Consider the following 17679-nt stretch of genomic DNA (forward strand, 5'->3'; position numbering starts at 1 on the left):
AAAATCACATTTATTTTGATTAGCAATATAACAATTCTCTAGGGAACATTCCTAAAGAATATGCTCCTGTTTTATTGTCAAAAAAATCTCACATTAAAACATTTGGTCCCTTTCTGATCATGTGATCTACCTTGAATCAGGAAATCAAAGTGGATTGATCGGCAGATGGATTTAGGGAAATCCATGACAATAAGCAGCTATAACAAACACACACATAAATAGGAACCAAGACCGTCCTTCCATCTGCAGAGCATCATTTTCCTGTCATCACCACTGCATTACTGTGTGTCAAAATCACATTTCCTGTTGCCACCAGGTCAGGTTTAACTGAACTCATGCAAAAAAACTGCAACAACATAAAACCCCATACCAAAAAACAACAAAAAATCAAATTAAATAAAAGTCAAAAAAGTGTAAGGATGGACCAACAGACAAATGGACAAATAGACTAAAAGAAAAAATATATATAAATGCAACCTCAACAGGACACAAACCAGTGTGGCAGTCCCAAGCCCAGTAAATGCAGAGGGTGTCAGTAAGAGCACATAAAACTTACAAGACATATCAAATAGATCAAAGGAGAGAATATAGATTAATGGATAGATGGATTCATGATAACATGTTTTTTTTTCTAAGCATACTATGAAACCCCAAACTCTCAGCACATCCAAACTTGCCCCCTCCCTGATATTCTGCTTGCACCCTATAGTGGGGCTGGCTAGATCTGGGCCTGGATTACAATATGTTTTGCGAGGAACCTTTAATTTTCTTTCACATAAAGATTCAGTCTTCCACTTATAATAACAACAACATGCTGTGAATGCTCAACCCCACACACACAAAGACAAAAACTTAATAAACTAACACCAATCATGAAGAAACAAAGATCCCACTTTGGATTTTAGGAAATCATCTTTCATTCCTAATCTCACAAAGATGCCACTCAATTAGGTTCAGATAAAGACAATGTAAACACATCTGAATCAGAAAGTTCCAAACCGGCTTGATTCTTGTTGTGGAGCAGTTGGGGGGGTTTTAGCTCTCCATAATCACATTGTGGCACCGCGGTTACGCAGCACAGGTTCCTGGGCTGTAATTAGGCCACTTGTCTTACCTGAATCTCGGCAGCGGAGCAGGCCTGCTGTTTACACGGGGACCTTCTCCTTCACCAACACATTTCTCCACTTTTTGTCAACACTTTGGCGGAGAGAGACGGGTGCGCGCACCGCCGGGCTGACACGGTGAAAAGAGTTGTTGTTGTGTCGCCACGCACGGTGCGGCGCCGTTCCCTGAGCAGCACGGACGGCGGTGCAGGACAGCAAGCCCGTCCATCGGCGCGGCGAGCACAACTTGGCCGCTGTGGCCGTATGTGTGTGTGTGGTTGGGGGTTGGGGTGGGGGGGAGTGGATCGGCGCGAGAGCCTCCAAACGTGCCCTTCGCCCAGTAATGGCTGCGTGCAAGCGGTCAAATCCTTGATAGATGGCTGCACGTGAAATTGGGAAACAATAACGATCCGATCGGTGAACAGAGGAAGGCGGCAGTGTGTTCACAAAGTCGGCAGCTGACACATGAATCGCATTGTTAGAAAGCCGGGGCAACCCGGAGACCTCCGCGTCGCGTCCGCGCAGCAGCTATCCCGGCAGTGGCCGACCGACTGCCTCGGCCGGGTTCGCGGACTCCACGCTGGAAGCGGCTCCTCCAACTTCCACGTTATCTCCAATCTGTCGAGGGGCGAGCTTTCCTGCGCAAATGAAGGCACGCTGCTCCCACTGAAAGGCCTGTCTTGTTTGGACTATCGTTTCTAAAGTGGGCACACATGGTCATTTAACTGTGACTCATTTTGGAGATTATCGACCCTATTTAGGCCGCCATGCTTCGTAGCGATGAGGATGTCCCGTCTAAGTTCGAGCTTCACCTGGTCAATAATATCGGGGGGGGGGGGGGGCTGAAGTCTGGCTCCAAACCGAGCGCAGTATCCCTCTGTCGCGGCAGAAGTAATGGATTACTCCACGGTAATTGCGGGGAGGACGACACACACGCAGAGAGGAGCGTTCCTCCGGGCGGACGCGTACATTTCTCTGTGAAATTCAAACACTTCCTGGGCTGAGGGGGTGTCAGTGATCTGAATAGCGGCTCTCACCCACAGACACACCAGTTTCGTGGATGTCATCTCGACACTCAACTTGCCTGCATGTGTGACACGATCCTACAAAGCCCGACGCCGCGGGATATCAGCGAAACATCCGCGCAACTAGCGCGGCTCCCGCAAGACGCCAACTACAGGAATAAGCAAACATCCAGGTCAAAGTTTGGCAGACTTTTACTTGCCCTCAATAGCGTTGTGCAATGCCCCCTTTAATGCCCCCAGCTCGCCCGTAACGCCTTTGTTATTAGTAATCGCATGCAGCGTCTTACCTTGCGCTCCGAGCTGTCGACAGGAAAGCCTGCACGCGGCGCAACAAGCTCTCGTCGTGCACGCAGGGGGCTCGGCGGAGGGGCGGCCGTTGCGTTTTGGAAGTAGGATGAATTCAGAGCAATTTCTGCTCGTCCTCGCGATCTTCCCTTATTGCCAGTTTTCGGTCTGCAGCAGCTGGAGATGAGAATCGCGCACCCTGGGTCCTAGCGCCGGGTGAAGACCTACAGGTGAAGCAGAGACAGACATGGTGCTCGGTGGGCTCCAGGCAGACATGTCGTTCCACCACTGCACACTTCTGAGATGTCACCCTCTCTTCCAGCTTCAAAAAGCGCAGTGATCATGTTTTAGAACAAGTAGGTCTTTGGGTTGGAAGTATTCGGACTTACTAAATCAAGCAGGGATGCATTTTATCTGCAGCACACTGACTCCCACTGCAAAGTCTTCCTTTCTAGGGGGATCTCCCAGAAATAAATGTGTAGTTTGTCAAAGTCAAACTTTTTAAATGTCATTAAAGTTGTAAGTAATTAAAAATCAAACATAAATTACATAATGTGTTCATTTCTTTTGTGTTTTGTCTGAAAATGTCCTCAATTACTATGGCCCGTTGTCAGGACTGCAAAGATCATATTGTTTTGCCAGTTCTTTCCTTTTTTCTGCACCTTTAAGTAAATATTTCACCCCGGCCACATACTCAAAAAATCACCAAAATTTGAATTCATCTGATGAAAATGAATTTTTGCCATTGTAAACGACCTGACCCCCTAAAAAGGACGACATCCCAGGCAGGAGAACACATTTTAAAAATATGAATGGGGCTTGAAAAAAGAAAAAGCTCAAAATCCAATAACAAAACCAATACACACGTGTTGGGGATTTCAAAAGGAAGTTTTGAAATTATTATGCGATGGCCACAGGACTAAAGGTTTGACAGCCATTTTGTCGCCACCAAGATAAGGACAGATGTTGAAGCCAAGTCAAGTGTAAAGTTTGGCGATTTTCACACATTATGGGGAAAATATTGATCAATCTTCACAAAATGTTCACACATGGGGTTAAAGTCGCACTCAAATCATCTTTTTTAACTTTTTTAAAAGCATTCCCAGTGGGTTTTAATTATGATTGTCATTTCTAGGCAAAACCATAAAATCTGTCATTTTTTGGACATAGTTTCTGCAGAGAAGTAGTTCATTAGAAATGTATCTCCAAGTTGTGGGCAAGACTGTTTGAGCAGAGTTCACCTGCCCCATATTCCATCATCTATCTGTTTCCACTCCTGCTTGCAGTGCAACAAAAATGGCGAGCAATGTTGGAGCTATCCAATCATACAGTTTTAAGCCAGATGCCAGCTCAGACGAGGAAAATGGATTTAGTCGTTTACAAGTGGATGCACTGGAATAGAATAGAGCAGGGAGGTTGGCCCATCCAGCATACTTTCTATGACACCAACAAGCAATTTTGCATCTGGTCTTGATTTACAACGATTTGAATAAAAAATACTCAGAAATGGAATTTTAAGATTAGTTTTGTTCATACATGTCCCGTGAGATGCCACAAGAACGTGTTAAAAAAACCAAAAACACAATTTTCACTCGAGTGGGTCTTTAAGGCTGAATTCACACTGGATATATTTGGTTCGCTTAAAGTGAACCAGTTTGTTTCCCCCAATAAATTCCGTCTGAATACACCCAAGCACACCCTGGTCCAGGACCAGGAACCGCTCTCAAACCCATTTTTCAAGGTGTTCTTGGTTTATTTCCAATTGGACTGAGCTTCGGTTTGCTCTGAGATTCTTCAGTCTGAACCAAAATGGATATACCGGTTCCGTGGCGTAAACAAAGTAGGAAAGAAGCCTCGGACAAAAGTAAAAAAAAGATTCTCATGTTATCAAAGAGGAAAAAAGGGTCCAACTGCTTACTTGTTAGAACGTTTATTTTAACACAGCTGAAAACGCTTCTGACATGCTTTTCTGTGTCTTGTTACGCGGTATGCGCCCAGCGCTGCTGTGACGTCACCCTAAAAGCTACCTTGTAGTTCCTAAACCGAAATCTCTCAAAACAATGCCAAAGCACCACAATGATGAGACACAGCAAATCATTGAAATGTGATTGGACAAATTCAGGCTCATCAAAACAACTTTTGACGTGATCCACATTGCTTGTCACTGTTTTCCTGACAATCTATGTCATAAACACTTATCAGCGTACCTTCATAGCTGTCTTCTTGCCAGTAACCGCCCTTTAGCATGCCTCCACCAGACCAAAAAAGCGAGTAAAAAGTGTTGTACCTGCTGTTGATACAGGTGTTAAAAATTATTCAGGGAAATATAATTTAAATTCAACAGCGACTGCAAAGTGCAGGACTTGCATCATTTCTAGTTGATTTGCCCGTCCTAGTAATTCCTGACCAATGAGATAAGAGATTTTTAGTCACATGGTTTGTTTACTAGCTTTGGTTTGAATCAGGAAAGGCATCTTGACAATAGTCTGAATACAGGCCAACTGCAAGGTTCAGGACTCAGCAGACCTGGTCCGGGCCAAACAGTTTTCCCATGCTAAAAACACCCCAAGTCTACAACCACAACTGAATTTTCACTGACCTTTGACCTCAGGGAAGAGGCTGCCATCTTGAATAAAAAAAAAAAAATCACCTTTAGTGCCAGCTACAAATTTAAACTCCTCCTAGAGATTTCGATCTATCACCCCTTATAGCATCCTTGGGAGGCTATTTGGGAAAGAATGTCAGAATTAGAAGTTGTAGATTTTAAAAGGTGTTAGTGTGACAAGCTCGCAGAAGTTGTGTTCCCTTGTTACTCACACATTTTTAATTGAAAATTAAAGACCCACTCCAATGAAAATTGTGGTTTTGGTGTTTTTAACATGTTCTTGTAGCATTTTTCTTGTGATGGAGGAAATATAAAAAGAAAATGAAGGTTAAAAATCAATTTCTGAGAATTTCTTTATTCAAATTGTGGCTCAAAACCGTACGGCTGGAGAGCTCTGATATTGCTGATATTGTTGAACCGGTAATGTTGGGTTGGGGGTGTGAGGGGTAGTAGTCTAGCAGGAGAGATTGTAAAAAAAGTTAAATGTGGGCAGGCTTACTCTGTCCCAACAAATCCGCCCACAACTCAGAGGCAAATTTTTGACGAACTTTTGCCGCCCTGCAGAAACTATGTCCTAGAAAATGACAGGTTTTGTGATTTTGGCTAAAAAAGGGATAATCATAATTATAAGGCTAGTAGAGACACTTTGAAAATAGATCAAAAGATGATTGGAATGGAGCTTTTACACATGAATTGTTGGTTCAAGCTGGACAAAAATATAGGATATACAAAGTGGGCATGGTTAACAAAAAACCTTGGAAATACTAACAATTGTTTTGCAGATTCTTTTTAAAAATTACATAGTTCCTGACCTGTTCCTCACCCAACCAAAAATAAAAAGTTTATGGAAATTAAACCAACAGAAAAGCTTCTGTTTTGAAAAACAGTGTTTTAACAGGGGCAGAAGAGGAGAATAAGGGGTGTGTGGCAGCCACTCAGGTCAAAAGGGGGCAGCGAGGGCAGAGGCAGGTTGCTGCGGGCCGTACAACACCACTTGTGGCTTTAATTCCTTTTATCTTCCCTTTTTAAAACAGGCATGAACAAATACAACCTCAAACTGTTTAACACGTTTTGCAGTATTTGTTGTTTAATTTATATCAGTTGGATTATGTGGATTAAATGTGGGTCAAGTTTAAGTACTCACTCCCCCTAAAGTCTCAGGTCTCATTTATTCATAGTCTGACTTTATTCTTGCTGACATGCATATTTACATAGTTCTAATTTCTTGCTCAATGAGAGCTGAGGCCAGACACCAAATCCACTGTAACCCTAAACATGAATGAACCGAAGCACATCTATGCTCCACATTTTATCATAAAGTCACAGATCTAGTTTTAATGGCGCCGAATCATTCTGGCTAAAAATCACAGAAGTGTCAGTGTGAATTTCCTGTTAAGGAGACTGTGGATGAGGGCTAGACACTCCCTATATTTCCTTTGTGAATAAAATATTGATGGATAGATTTAGTTTTCAAACATTCATGCCAGTGCAGGGCTTGAGATGTTTGATAAGTCTGCAATATGATTAGGAATCTCGATTTTAAACCATCCACACAGCTAACAATCCTCATCCTATTCAGGGTCACAGCAGAGCAGGTCAGGTCATAAATCCTCATCATCACCATAAACGCTCGCTCCATACAGTTTATGTATAATCACTCAACAACCCAGCATTTTTCTGAACTGTGGGAGGAAAGAGGCAAACCAGATGAGCATAATGATTTGGTTTCCAGCCTCACAACTTGTCTGATGGGCCTCATTGGATGGTCAACAGGTGAAATAAACTAAAATGGAGAAACGATGCAGCACATTTGCAAGAACAACCTAAATATTCAACCTTCACCTCAAAATGTCTCATCCAAAGGCTGGAGGACACAACTGGTGTCTGACATCAGTCAAGACATCCAAGTTAGGTGCCCAAACATCACCTCTAAATGAAAAATAAATCCTTCTAACAAAAAAGGAAAAGCAAATCCCTTACAGTGACCTGTTTAAAGACAACTCATGTTTGTTTTCAACCTGTACAGATAAGACAAAAAAAATGTAGGACCAAAAAAGCAAAACAAACATATAATTATATTAGAATAATAATGATGCAAAAACTGCTAACAATAGTTTTAATCCCTTGAACCTTTTACTGTATTACACTTAGATGTGATGTGGGCTTCACACCCACAAATTAAGACACCTTTTAGTAGTTTGACAGAACTGACCTTAGTGTGAGAAAAAAAAAGTCAGCAAAGCTGTTAAATGTTTAGATTTGCCAAGACAGAAATCACACGTGGTAACAAAAACACAGAGGGAAGCTCTGCAGGAAGGAAATAATAAGCCACAAGATATTTGTGCGATGTGGTGTGTGTTCTCAAAGAAGAATGTAGCCATCCATCCATCCATCCATCCATCCATCCATCCATCCATCCATCCATCCATCCATCCATCCATCCATCCATCCATCCATCCATCCATCCATCCATCCATCCATCCATCCATCCGTACATCTTTTTCCGCTCATCCAGGACCGGGTCACAGGCGCATCGAATTAAGCAAAGATGTCCAGACTTCCCTCTCCCCACCCACTTTCTACAGCTCCTCTGGGGGGACCCCAAGACGTTCACAGGCCAGTTTAGAGTCGAAGTCTCTCCAGTGTGTCCTGGGTCTTCCCTGGGGTCCTCCGCCCATTGGGACATGCCCGAAACAACCCCCCAGGGAGGCGTCCGGGAGGCATCTGGACCAGATCCCCGAGCCACCTCAGCTGGTTCCTCTCAATGTTTAGCAACAGTTCTACTCCGAGCTCTCTCTGGGTGATTGAGTCTCTAAGAGAGCGCCTAGCCACTCTTCGGAGGAAGCTCATTGCAGCCGCTTGTATTCGGGACCTCGTTGTTTTGAATACGAGCCAAAGCTCATGTGATGTGTGACAAAAGAGTGTCAGCAATAATAAAAGGAAAAGTGTAGAAGACTGTGGTGAAAGAAGCAATGTTGTTGGTTTGGAGACTCTGAGAAAGAGAGAGCTGGAAATGTTGAGGTTCTCTTTGGGATTGAGGAAGATGGATAGGATCAGGAAGGAATCCATCAGAGGAACAGCTCATGTTAGATGTTTTGGAGATACATGTATATGCAGGGAAGCAGATTTAGATGGTTTGGGCACACTGAGAGGAGGAACAGTAATGATATTTGTATGCCTGTCCTCGTAATTCCTGTATGTAATGCTGAGGTTAGAGCTACCAGGAAGGGGTCAAGAGGATGACTGAAGAGGAGGTACATGGATGTAGTGAAGGAGGACATGGCAGCGGTTGGTATGAAAGGAGCATAGGACCAGATAGAGGCGACCCCTAAGGAAAGCGACCAAAAGGCAAAAATACCGGTAATTAGGCTTACCTGTTCTGTCCTAATGAGTGTAATGGGGGATTGACAGAGACAGCTATCTTTGGTCAAAGGCAAATACAGGTCACCAGTCCATCACACGGCCACATCGATCTGTAACCTATTATTTTTCTTCTCTCACTGTGTTCCAACTAAACTACTCACTCTTGGTTTGGACAGTTGGATTTTTAACCCATCTGGCAACAGTCTGCTGATAAAGAGGAGATCCACCTCTTTTTTCATTCCTTCTTGACTATCCCAGGCTACAAAGCTCAAAACTAAGCATGGCTTTGTTTCAATGAGAGAAGATAGGCAGTATTTTTTTCAGAGGGAATGATGTAAATGTGAATGCAGCTGGAAAGTCAAGGTTCAGTTTTTTATTTTATTTTTACAACTCATGAAGGACAGATGGGACGAGTAGGACACGTAAAGTAGGACACTTAAAGACTCTAAAAATCTGTCCGACAAAACTGTAACAAACATCCTTCACTAACATGTCATTCAGGACTTTTAGTTATATTAGCAACACCCCACAGTCTCTGTTAGCATCTTCTGATGTATGCAATGACTTCTTAAACGTCTTCATTCAGAAGGATCTTTAATGATACTCTTTAGCCAACTGGTGCAGGTGATTATGTGATCCATGTACAACTGGATTTATTTGCTCCATTCGAGCAATAGAATCCTAGAATGCCATAGAATCCTATGTTGAGCAGTCATTGTTTAGTGGAGAGATGTGGTACTGCATTGGATTGGTTCACATCATATCTGGCAAATTTTCATTACTGCTTCATTTCTGTCTTTACCTCTTTTTCCTGGACATCACAAGACACCACTTACTTGTCCCTGTTGTTCTAATGACAAACAGATATATGGCCCCCCCTCCTCTCCATTTTTTTGCTGAAAACTCCTCTGTCATGTTTACATGACATTTTTAAGTTTTATTTCCAGAATTTTTTTTACTGGACAGTGATTTTGAACTTAACTGCCAAATTAGTGTTTCACTGGTAAAGTTCAGCTCCTGTACCTTTAAGTCCCACTCCAGTCATTTTTTGATCTATTTTAAAAGAGTTCCCAGTGGCTCTTTTAAATAAGATTATGCCGTTTTTAGGCAAAAAAAAAAAGAGAAAAAAAGAAAACTTGTGCTGTTTTCCTTAACATATTTTCTGCAAACCAGCAGAAGTTTGTTAAAAATTTGCCTCTGAGATGTTGGTGGTACTGTTGGTGCGAAGGGGGCCTGGTTCTATTTCCAATCTTATCAATTTGTTTACACTCTCCTGATAACTTATAGTACCTCACACACCCCACCTAACACTAGAGGTGCAACAAAAAGTCAAACAATATTGGAGATATTCAGCCGTACAATTTTGATCTAGATGCCAGCTCGGACGAGGAAAACAGAGACTTGCATTGATCTAGTTGTGTGCAAGTAGATGCATCAGAATAGCGCGGACCAGAGAGCCTATGGCTTTTTGGTTGAAGTTTGTACTAAACAACTACAAGCTTTTTCAAACAACATTTTTTTCATCTGCTCCTGATTCACCATGATTTGAATAAAGTAATACTCAGAAACGCAATGTTAATGTTAATTTTCTTTATAAATATCCTTCATAATAAGAAAAATGCTACAAGAACATGTTTTAATGTTGATTTTAATTTTTAACATTTCATATTTTATATAATGCTCCGTAAATTGCAAAAAAAAAAAAAAAAAAATTTCACAAATTTAGTTACTCAAGGAAAACAATCCAAAAAACAACAGTAAGTTAAAAAACGTTGGTTTTTTATCTAAAACTGGAAAGTAACCAATTTTTAATTGTATTTCATTAAATTTGTACTGACACTTTAACACTAACAAAGACATTTTTAGGGAGTCCCAAAAAGGAGCGCACAAAATCTATTACCAGATCAACCAGGAGTTTGGATAAAATGTTGCCAAGTTAAAATCAAACCATTATTTTGTCTACCCTCTGATAATTGTTTTGTTTCTAGTAAAATATTATAAAATAAAATATGAAAGTGGGTGTTGTTTACTGCCCTTTGATGGACTGTCAAACTAACCAAGATTTGCTCCACCTATTCCCTTTTATTTATTTTTTACTTGTCCTGTCCAACAGCTGGGTAAATAGATGAGAGCTGAGGGCCTCTTGTGTTGGATATATTTTACTTTAACAAAAGGGGTTATGAATCTTCTGACAAACCAGAGGTATGTCTGAATAAACCCCTTTTGTAATCGGGACCAAACTTTATTCATTTTAATCGTATTTGAAAATCTTTGAAAATCCAGACGGAAAAGGAAAGGAGGGAGGAAGAGAGAGGGATGTTAGAAAGGGGGGGATAGGAGGGTGATTATTGGGGGGGGGGGGGGGGGGGGTAACACCATGAAGCAGCATAAAGCAACAAGTTGCTGGATGTTTATCATTACGGTCAGTTTCAGATGTAATACAAATCTAGATGGGCGGGGCCTGTCCACATATACACTTAAATATTATAAACATACCTTTTGGCTCCAAAAATGTCCACATGTACACAATACAAATATCGTTAACACACACATACTTATGCCTTCAAACCAACTTGTATTGATAGCAAATCTTCCTGCTCTTCTTCACTAAAAGTTGGTTCTTCTGCTCTTAAATTAAGTAAAAACAGCCCTGCACCATCAATACTATTTGGTGTATATGACGTACAGCAGTAAGAGGTTCCTATGAGGTTTTCACGGGAGCAGCACTAGAGTTTCCTGTAAAATCTCTGGGCAAGAAACACCTTGGTTCCTGTTTTCACGGCCCTGTTTCTAAGAACAAATATGTAATGGAGAACAAACTAACTCTCACAAAATCCTTTTTTTATGCTTTAGGACTCCAGTTAGCACAGGGAGAGCCCTTATTTATAAAAAAACAAACAAAGAAAACTTTGAGCAGGGGTGGACCTTTCTAGGAACAGCTAGCAAACCAAAATGGCTCCAAAAGGAGAACAGTGATATATTCAGGTGGTCATTAAAGAGGCAAAGGCAACATTTTAAAGACCTCCAGACATTAACTAACACAGTTAAAGACAGAATTCATGAGGTGGCCACTAGAAAGAGACCAGGCAAAAGTGAAATCATAAAAAAATGTCCAGGAAACAGTCACTCCTTGTAAAGAACATAAAGGGCTGTTTCGTATTGAAAACCATGGCGGTGGAAGTGTCATGGTATGTGGCTGCTTTGTAGCTTCAAGTCCTAAATGTCTAACCAAAACTAAGTTGGTCAAAAGTTCATGCTCAGCAGAAAACAATGCTGTAGGACATCAGTTTTATGCTCATTTGTGCTTTCCAGCAGGATAGAGATCACCAATGCACCAGCAGGTCCATCTCGGAAGAGGTTGAGGAATTTAGCTAATTCATGCTAGAAACCCCTAAATATGAAAAAATAATGACAACCCTGCAAAAAAAAAAAAAACAGATCTGAAATTAAAGACCCACTCTGATCATTTTTTGGTCTATTGTAAATTCTTCCCCAGTGTTTTTTTTAATCATTATTATAGAGTTTGTAGCCCAAATCAGCAAACCTATGTCATTTTCTTTGACATAGTTTCTGCAGAGCAGCAGAAGTTCATCAGATCATCAAAAATTCCCATCTAAGTTTTGTGTGGGTTGGTGGTGGTGATGGGGGGGTCAACTCAGAGGTGAGTCAACGTTTACCTCTGACCATGACAGATGGTCATTTTCCATCTGTTTACACGCTTTACCGCTATCTTACAGCCCCACACACCCCCAACCTACTATTACCAGTGTAATAAAAATAGTGAGCAATATTGGAGCTATCCAGTCATACAGTTTTGAGCCAGATGCCAGCTTGGATGAGGAAAACTAAGACGTACATGAATCTAGTCATCTGGAAGTCAGAATGGAATGGGATGAAGCGGAGCAGGGAGCTTGTGGCCCACTGAGTGTATAATCTACGTCACAAATACGCCCTTTTTCAAACATAATTTATTCCGTATGCTCCTGATTTACAAAAATATGTAAAGGAATATACTCATCCTCTATGATCCGAAAAATTGCAAATTGTCATTAATGCTCGGTTACATCTGGCACTGGGTCTGAGACATCATGCTATTTTAGAAGAAAATATAATTTAACATCCAATCAAACAAGTTTGAAAACATTTTCCTCAACAATCTTACAAAATACAAGAGATCTGATTCTTTTAAAGAGAGCATGAACGCAAATAATAAGCAGACTAAAGGGATTCAGGAAGGAGCCACCACAGAATTGTATAATGGAACGCTGGGCTACTGTCTGACAATTCATCTTTAAATCGTGTAAACTTGCATCAGTCTCAGAGAAGCCAAAGGAAAGCTAAGTCCTTTCCACAGTATAGCTGCACTCACAGAACAGCATTTAGCACGAGGTCATGAACCCGTAATGGACACCGCTTCCACTAAAGCCATGTTAATCTATCATCTGTTGACAAATTTGCAAACTGACCTGTACAAACTGCTTGTTTGGTTATGTTTTACTTACAGATTACAGATTAACTAATAATTGCAGATACTAAGCCTTTCTGCTCAAACAGCTAAAAATAAAAAAACTAGAATCAAATATAGATATTTAATAGCTGTGATTGTAGGCCATAATTTATATCACAATTCAAATGCTACGTTTTTACCAGAAGTTGTATGCTCTTCACGAGTCATTTTAAGATTAAAAATAAAAACATACAATCCTAACCAGACAAGAGTCTTCATAACAAGCAAAAAGTCTCTAAAGATGTTTCTATTGCCATCCAAAATTTAGTTACACCAAATTAGGAAGTCTAACCAATATTTTTCTGTCATCGACTATTGTTGAAGGGTAATGTGTAAAGGAAAGAAGTCTTCTAATATCAAACATCAATCCCCCACATATATAAATGCTATTTTGGGCTGATATGTGGGGATCATTCTGACCTTTTTAGGTCTGTTGGGAGTGTAATCTTAATTTCTTATTTTCATGTTTAAAGTGATTTGAGGTTTGTTACAAGGTACATTACTCTGCTTTAGGATTCCGTCAGAAAATGGCAGCATTTTGGTCATATAGGGATGGACATGGCCCTTTTCTGAGGCATGTAAACCATGAACAATTAGGTACAGAAGCCAAAAATGAGTCAAAAAGATAACCTCCAACCATCTTACCACCAGCAGCCTTGACTCCTGATACAAGGCAGGAGGTATTCATACGTTTATGTTTCCTGCACCATAATCTTACCCTGTCATCTAAATGCTGCAGTTAAAATCAAGGCTTTTAAGACATCTTTCTGAAGGTCCATCTTTTGTTAAACTATAGGAAGCTGACAGGATTGAAAGTTGGTATGTGCTTTACAAATCCATGTGATGTGCATTCAGGGTATTCTGCATGCGTTGGTAGAAAGAAATTGTCGCTGTTGCCTTCATATCACCCCAAACTGGTCTGCTCCTCTTTCCTTTGGCCTCTGAACATCAACTGGACATTTTATTCCCCACAACAGCTTCTCACTGGAAAATTTCCTTTATTCAGGCCATTATCTGTACACACTGGAGACAGCAGTGAACGGAAATCCCAGCAGACCTCAACTTTCAGAACAACTCAGACCAGCCCATCTGGATTCATAAAACTATGCCAGGTTCAAAGTAACTTTAAGCCTTTTTTCTTTTCAAAACAAATGATATAAACTTCAGTACGTTATCATTACTACCTGTTAAGAATTGAACCAACTGAGATTCCAAATGATATTGGCCTATTTTCTATTGTTGCAAACAAGTAATTGAACAGGTGTGTCTAATAAAGTTTTTGATGTGTCTCGATGGGTCTGTTTAATCAGCAATAAGGACCTAAGGGATGATGAGGATCCGTTTTTACTATAGTAAATACAGTGCACGAGTGTATGTACTATAGAGTAAACCAGAATAGAGTAAACCATGCTGGGTTCAAAGTGATTTAAACCTGTATTCTTTTCAGGGTAACATTAGGCAGTAAATATGTAAGTATTTACTGCAAAGTAAGAGATTTTATCAGGAGAGTCAATAGGAATTGCTCCCACCAAAAGCAAAGGCCTCCTGTCAGATTTCTCATGAAAAAGTGTGACTCATCACTCTAGAGAGTTCCACAGCTCTAGAGTCTACTAGTGGCATGCTTTACACCAGGGGCTTCAAACACCAGGCTGAAGACCGGCGCTGATCCACGGCTTACTTGGTACCAAGGGCACAGGAAGAATGCAACATTTGCATTATTTTCATTTCATCCACGCTATGAATCTAAGAGACACTTTGGAAAACGAAAGGATTCCCTTCATCACATCTGTCTATGACTTTTGATGGATGTTAAGATGCTCGCCTTGTCACATGTCTTACCTTTATTTATTTGCTCTGGCCTGTAAAAATAATTCATTACTGTTAAACTAAAACTCCCAAGTCAGCGAAGTTAACAAAAAATTACAGATTAAGTTCAGAAAGAACTTTAAAAAATCAGAAACTGCCTTTTCAGTAATGTCATTGGTCTGCAGGACAATATTGACCTAATTCAAATTCAAATGGTCTCAGTGCTGTACTTTTCTATGCAAAAAAAAAAAATTACCCTATTATTAGTCCATACAAGTTAGAAACAACTTTCACAAATTAGTGACTTTGTTACTGTTAAATCTTACTTCTCTGTAAATATCTACAGACAGTTTCAAAGAGTCTTTTTGCACAAAATTGTATGTAAGACCTATTTTAATGTGATAGATTTTCTCTTAACTGTCAAAGCAGAAGCTCATTCCTTAGTCACATGTCAAGATGTCCTTACAGGTGGATACGGCTGTGGGCAAAAAATAGGGAAACCTGTACGATGACTGCTGGGTGAGCCCGTAGTGGAAATATGTTTATGCGCATATTTCCTATGGGCATGCTGCGGGTCAACGGGTAGGGAACACTTAAACTACACGTAGGTAAGGTAAAGGTGAAGTGGGTGAAACGCAAGCACTTTGTACGGATCTTTCATTTTTTGAAAGCCCCCAAAATCCTGTGGACTGGACAAGGAGACCGTTAGTGTTGTTCAAGTGCTAAGTGCATTCTCCTTGTATGGCCATTACTCACAACTACCCTTAAGGTGGCCACATGAGCTACAACGAAAGTGAAAGACACATCTGCACTCCCCTTAGGATACAACCACACTTGTCTACGACCCTTCACTAGCCCAGACAACCCAAAAACCAGCGTAACGGTACAAGTCAATCCCCGTCCGGGTGCATGGGACTAAGGCCTAAAATGTTGGATACCAACTTCAAAAGTGAAAAAAATGTCTGACATTAAAGCAGAATCTCTGCTTTAGACTACTGCAATGGACATTGCATTTGTTGTGATATGGGTTGGGTACAGCTGCCATGTTCTTCAGCTAATTATATGAAGTTTGAAGGTCTGTGACTGATTCAGCATAAAGTAGATCAATTCTGTGATTTACAAAAGCTTTTATGAACAAGTGTTGACAGTGTGCACAAAAATGTTTCATTTGATTTACTAATTGTATTGCTTTTGTTAAATGGCCAAAGTAAAACATACATTCTATTGTGTGTTTGCTTATGAAGAATAACAATGTAGGCATTTGTTTGACAATCAGATTTTTCAATTTTGAAAAAGGAGCAGCTGTTTTGCATCTTTAATTTACATGACAATTAACAGAATTTTACACAAAGATGTCTGCAGTCATTGTAGATGGAAGGAGGCATAGACACCTTCAAAGGTGATGGAGGAAGTTCTTATTATCTGCTAAATGCTTATAAAATGCAAGAAGCAAATATAAAGACTTACTGCTTATCCAGTGTTGCAATTTTCTAGCTTCCAGATGAGTTAGGAGCTGATTTAGAGCCGCTCATGAAAATCAAAGCAGACATTATTTATGTCTTTTCCTATTTTTGTCAATGTCACAGTTTTACCTTGGCTGTTTCTCTTTCACAGTCTGCTCTTCTCCTTCAGCACGCGTCTATGCTGCGCTGTACACTCCCCCTAAGCTCCAGCTGATGCACTCTGGAGCAACTGGCATTGAGAGCCTTCATCCCCACCTGTACCCCATCTTCGATCCCTCTTGTGAGCCCATTAATGGCCATCATCAGCTCAAATACCAACCGGACCAGCTGCTGTGTGTTCACTCCATCCCTCCTTAGCTCTCGTGTCAAAGAAAACACAGCATGCACCTTGCGTGTTTTAGATCTGACCGTTTTCAGGGCCTGCAGTTTAATTTTTATTCCTCCCAGAAGCTCCTTCTCCACTCCCCATTGCATTGATTTAACGTGCATAGACCGTAATCTTTAGTAAATCCTCATTTAAAATGGCTTTTTTTGGGGTCTTTTTATCCTTTAAAACCCAAACTTTAGCTCAAGTGTTGACATTCTTTTGACTGATTATTAATAGATATATACATATACAAATAAACAGTGATATTTCCATGAATATTTTTCAATATAAATTTCAGTTGTGTGCGATGTGGTTGGGTGTGTTGGGGCATAAGATATAAATAGAACAAAATGAGTGTTTACACATGACAAATTTGTGTCAAATGTGTGTATGTTTCTATGTGTTGTTTCTCTTTCGGCTTTTTCCCATCAGGGGTCGCCACAGCGAACAAGTCGCATGGAAAACTTGGCAATGTTTTACGCCGGATGCCCTTCCTGACGCAATCTTCTCAAGGCAACTGGGCTTGGGGCCGGCACAGAGGTAGAGAAGGGAGCAGGCGGCAGCCTGGATTCGAACCTGGGTTTCACGGATGGAAGGTGCTGCAAACCAGCACAAGCTAAACCGGCTCCCCGTGTATGTTTCTATGTGTAAATGTATCTATTTGTGTATATATGGGTATCTGAAACTGATTGTGTACTAATCAGAGAAGCTACAGGACTACACACAGTGGTTTTTTTTTGAACTTCTTCTTATACTTATTTTTTTTATTATTTTTATGTACTCCTTTCTTTTCTTTTAGAGTATATGTAAGGGTTAATGGCCGACGAAGTGTGCGGTTACTACTTTTTAACGCACGCCGTGGAAGCCTGAACCGTCCGACGCGAAGCGGAGGACGGTTGCTTCCGCGAAGTGCATTAAAAAGTAGTAACCGCACACTTCGAAGGCCATTAACCCGCTTATACCATGGTCACTTACAAAAGCAATACATATTAACCAGGTTTTAGTCCTTAATTCTTGTTTTTTTTTTCGATTTGTATCACTTTTCTCATAAACAGCGTACTATATGTTACGTGATGCGGCGCATCGCGCCCGCATCACGTAACATATAGTCCGCGTCGTGCAGCACCACCGCTGCAGTTAAGATTCGGCGATATA

The 17679-nt window shown here is 40.8% G+C and overlaps 1 protein-coding gene across 2 annotated transcripts in view; it reads right to left on the reverse strand.

The window, feature by feature from the left end:
• Positions 1-17679, reverse strand: part of bcorl1 (BCL6 corepressor like 1) — a 53716-nt gene that overhangs the window by 29874 nt on the left and 6163 nt on the right. Inside the window, exon 2 of one of the 2 annotated variants that reach the window (XM_011479933.3) lies at positions 2416-2637. The gene's annotated coding sequence lies outside the window, so the exon portion shown is untranslated. Of the gene's footprint in view, positions 1-1114; positions 1337-2415; positions 2638-17679 lie in introns of those variants that run through there. The other variant, XM_011479935.3, reaches the window with a different exon arrangement.

The sequence above is a fragment of the Oryzias latipes genome, chromosome 10 (genome assembly GCF_002234675.1).
Source record: "Oryzias latipes chromosome 10, ASM223467v1".
Lineage (NCBI taxonomy): Eukaryota > Metazoa > Chordata > Actinopteri > Beloniformes > Adrianichthyidae > Oryzias > Oryzias latipes.